This window comes from Mastomys coucha, unplaced genomic scaffold (assembly GCF_008632895.1).
Source record: "Mastomys coucha isolate ucsf_1 unplaced genomic scaffold, UCSF_Mcou_1 pScaffold22, whole genome shotgun sequence".
NCBI lineage: Eukaryota > Metazoa > Chordata > Mammalia > Rodentia > Muridae > Mastomys > Mastomys coucha.
Window position 1 is genome coordinate 265122375 of NW_022196905.1, and position 5042 is coordinate 265127416.

Here is a 5042-nt window from a genome sequence, read left to right on the forward strand (position 1 = left end):
CGGCTTTGGGTGTGAGAATGGTGGGCAGTGGCATAGCATGCAAGGAAATGAGTCAGCTTGGCCCCAGACCTGAGCACCAGCCAGCTGGCCGGCACCCCTCAACTCCCAGCCCTGCCCCACGTAACAGTCTACCCGGTTCCTGCCTGGTTCCCTCCCATCACGTAAGCTCTCCCCACCTTCACTTCCAAAGGCTCACAGTTTTAGCACCCAGAAGGGAATCAACCTGAAGGTTTCACGTGGAGGTGGCTCTCTGTCTCAGACTCTTTGGCTGTTCCCCTCTGCGCCCTCCTTCCCGCACCTCTCACATCCCATCGGGGGTTCGAGTTCATATTTGAGTCTCTTCCCATACGGTGTTCACATGTGCCCCCTTTCTACATCTTGCGATGTCTTTGCACAGACGTATTTAGTATTTTGGCTGATGTACTTAACACGGACAACTGACGGGAGGAAGGGTCTATTTAGGCTCACGGTCTCAGAGGTATTCTTAGCACTTGTGGTAGAGAGAGTGTGGTGAAGCAGAGAAGCTCAGATCGTGACTCCAGGGAAGCAGAGAAAAATAACACAGGAGGGGGACTGAGCACAATATAGCCCCACAGACAAGCCCCTGGGATAGAACTGCAGCTAGAGTCTCTTAGGAGGGTCTCAAGCCAATCGCATTGGTCATTAGGACACACTGCCTTTCCTCAGATGTCTCCCGATTGGTCCTTGGCCTGGATCCTAAGCATCTGAGGATTGGGAGCATGCCTTACTGTGCTATTCAGTTAGGTACTATTCAGGTCATTAATACACCGGTTTCAGGGCTCAAATTGAAGAGACTGTTCCAGAAGCAGCTTAAGAAGTACATTGATAGAAGCATTCTGGATCCTAAGAGTATCCACAACTGGGGAAAAAGTTCCATGCATTTCCCCCAGACTTCAGTCTCATCTTGTTCTTTAGTTTTGTTTTTTTTTTTTTTTAAACAGTATTTGAATAACAAAATAAATTAATAACCTATGGATGGAATGCAAGTTTTTGCTGTCAACTTTTAAAAGATGAAATTTAAACTTTCGAAGAAATGCTTAGAAAGGTGTTCACATCTGTGGTGATGGAGCTCAAGGAGAATCTGGGGCAGTAAGTGATGGTCCAGACACTGCAGCAGGAAGGTGGGCTGAACATGAGGGTCCCGCCCACGTGGCGTGTAGGCCTATGAAAACACAGAACAGGAGTAGGTCCTAGACAAAGAAAGAGGAGGAAGGGGAGCCAAAAGAAACAGGTTTTCCCCCAGAGGTCTAGGAAGAAGCCTTCAGTTCCTTCAGCACTGTGTCTGTTGGCACAGACATGTTTTAGAACCCAAACACACAGACATAGAAAGAGCTAGAAATAGCCTAGCCCAACCCCCCCTCATTTGGTAGCTGATAAAATGGAAGCTCAAAGAACTTAAGAGATTTGTGGTTGTGTTGCAGGTAGACCGTGCCAGACAGAGCTTTGTTGTCAATATTCACAGTAGGGCTGGGATTGCAAAATGAAGTTGCAATGGCCTTCAACAGGATGATGGAACACAGTATCTTAGGGTTTTACTGCTGTGAACAGACAACTCTTATAAGGACATTTAATTGGGGTTGGCTTACAGGATCAGAGATTCAGTCCATTATCATCAAGATGGGAGCATGGCAGCATCCAGGCAGGCATGGTGCAGGAGGAGCTGAGAGTTCTACATCTTCATCTGAAAGCTGCTAAGAGAAGATTGGCTTCCAGGCAGCTAGGATGAGAGTCATAAAGCCCACATCCACAGTGGCACAACCTACTCCAACAGGGCCACACCTTCTAATAATGCCACTCCCTGGGCCTAGCATATGCAAACCATTGCACATGGGATTGCCATTCTGCTGAAGTAAAACTTGGGACAGTAATTCCTGAAAAGGAAAGGATTGGGTTATTAATTGCTTTGGCTGAATGCTTGACAGTAAGAACACACAACAGGAAGGATTTACTTTGCCCTTAGTCTGAGCTATCAGAACAGAAAAGATGTCACAAAAGACAGATATATGGCAATAGGAGCCAGAAACAGCTTGCTTGCATCTCAGAGATCATGAAACCGATGGATGGGGCTGGGGTGGAGGTGAGGAATAGGGAGACTAGAAGTGAAGTGGGGCTGTAACCACTAAGACTGCCTCCCAGTCACCCCCTTCCTCCACATGGGCCCCTTCCTGAAGTTCCCACATTTCCAAAATAGCCCTACAAGCTGGCAGCCATGTGTTCAAACTCATGAGCCTGTGGGGGACCATATTTTATTTGAACAGTAATGGAGACAAATAGTAAAACCACAGTAAAGGTTAGGGAGATGGATTGGTGTTTGTTACATACACAGAGGGTCCTGGGTTCACATCCCCAACACTCACCTAAAATCTGATTGTGACATCACAGTGCTGGTGAAATAGAAAAAGGCCTTGGATCTCATTGGTTGTCCAGCCTAGCCAAACTGGTAAGATTCAGTTCTAGTGAGAAGGAGGGAGGAAAAGAGCTGAATGTAATGGCTCATGCCTTTAATCTCTGCACTCGGGAAGCAGAGGCAGGCAGATCTCTGTGAGTTCGAGACCAGACTGTTCTACATAGTGAGTTCTAGGACAGGTAGAGCTACAAAGTGAGACCCTGTCTCAAGACAAATAAAAAAGGTGGGAAGAAATTGAGAAAGACACCTGATATTGGTGTCTGCCTTCCACATGCACACACACATACACGCACACACACACACACACACACACACACACACACACACATGCCCCCCAAATACACTGAGCAAAGGGCGATGAGGGGCGAATCAAGTCTGTGTTGACCCAGTGAGCACTGAGTCTGTTTCCCCAGATTGTTTTTCAGCATTCAAGGTCATTAGGATAAGTGTGAGCTTTAAGTGTTTTCTGACTGAACAAGATTTAGGGTTCTTAGGAAAATCTAGGGAAACATCTCACTATTTTCTGAAAACAAAAAAGATCAGAAAAGCAGTGGACTTGGGATCCAACCATATACATTGCATTTGTGGTGCCTGGTTTATTTGCAGACACAGTGGAAAGGTCACCTCATCTGAAATACAAGTAGAGCTCCATGTTGCCAAACCGGAGTGCCAAGCAAGTATTTCTTGAGAGGGGCCTCTACTGGGAGGTCACAGGCAGATGACATGTTTTCTGTGCCATTTGGTGCTTGGGGAGGGCCAACAGTTGTCATGGCACAGAGGCATGATATGTTCTGGCAAGGATCAGCTTGCAGTTTCTCTGAGGCACCCTTACCTCTTGTCAAAATGCAGAGATGGTTCAGTTGGCTGAGTACCTGCCATGCAAATATGAGGTCCTCATATAGAAGTCTGGATGTGGTGGCATGCACTTGTAATCCCTGGGGATGTGGAGGCAAGAAAATCCCGGGGGTCCCACCAAAAGATCCTGCCTTAAAAAACAAGATGGGCAGCTACTGAGGAACAACACTTGAGATTAATCTGTGGTCCACACATACACATGCAAATGCACACTAACACACACATATACACACATACAATACACACATATATATATATACATACATATATACATACATATATATACACATTAACATACATGGATACATATACACACCTGCACACATATATACATGCACATACACCCACACCCACATACACGTATGCACAAGGCATACACACATATACATACACACATGCATACACACATATACACACACATACACATTTACACATACATATGCACATGCAAACACATATACATACACACATGCATACACACATATACACACACATACACAAATAAAGACATTAAAAATAAATAAAATCTTTCCATAGCCGGGATTAACTGAATGAGAGAAATCTCAGTGTTCCCACTCTAGACCTCCTGCTAACTATCTCAGGAGTATTCTTTCTGTCAGCCTTTCATTAATTGTCAAGAGGAAATACTTCTTCTGTGGGGCAACATTTGGAATAAGCCACTGACATAACTCCCTTCATTTTCTGTCCAACTGGAAGAGCTCCAGGAGACTGGACCAGCCATGGAGTTGCTCCAAACATCCCACACAGCCGAGAGGTTGAGGTGAGGCTGTGTGCTTTCCTGCCCCCCAGATGTGAGTGATGTTTAGTGAACTATGAGAACAGATCCTAACGACTGAGTCTATGTCATAACTAATACTTGAAAGGATGAGTCAGGGGCTGGAGAGATGGATCTATAGTTAAGAACACTGGCTGCTCTTCATAGAACCTAAGTTCAATTTCTAGTACCAACACGGTGACTCACAACCTCAACTCCTGTTCCAAGAGATCTGATCTCCTCTTCTGGACCCCTCAGTTACTGCACATATGCAGAGCACAGACATTTGTGCAGACAAAACATCCAGACACTGGGCGTGATGGCACACACCTTTAATCCCCACACTGGATATTCAGAGGAAGACAGATCTCTGTGAGTTCAAGTCCAGCCAAGGATATATACTGGGACTATCTCAAAATAAACAAACAAGTAAACAACAACAACAAAAAAAAAACCAAAGCAAACCAAAGCAAAATAAAATCCATCCATCCACACAAAATAAAATATAAAAGTCAGAGAAAGAATGGCACTTGTGCACATTCAAGATGTCGTTAGAGAAGTTTCTGTGATTAGTCTAAAAACATTGTGCAGCAAACTTTAGAAAATGCACAAAACTCTTGTGCTTTATTTTCCTCTGATGGATGGTTACACTTCACAGTCAACTTAGCTGGATTTAGAATCACCATGGAAACACAATTGGATACAGCTATGAGAGAGTTCAGCTGAACTGGGAAGAAGACGGTGTGAGAGAGTTCAGCTGAACTGGGAAGAAGATGGTGGGTGGTACCACTCCAGGATGAGGTCCTGAACTGAATGAAAAGAAAGTGAACTGGAAGGTGGTGCATGCTTTTAATCCCAGCACTTAGAAGATAGAAGCAGTCAGATCTCTGTGGGTTCAAGGCCAGCCTAGTCTATAGATAGAGTTCCAGGACAGTCTAAGCTACACAGTGAGACCCTGTCTTAAAAACAAAACAAAAAAAAAAA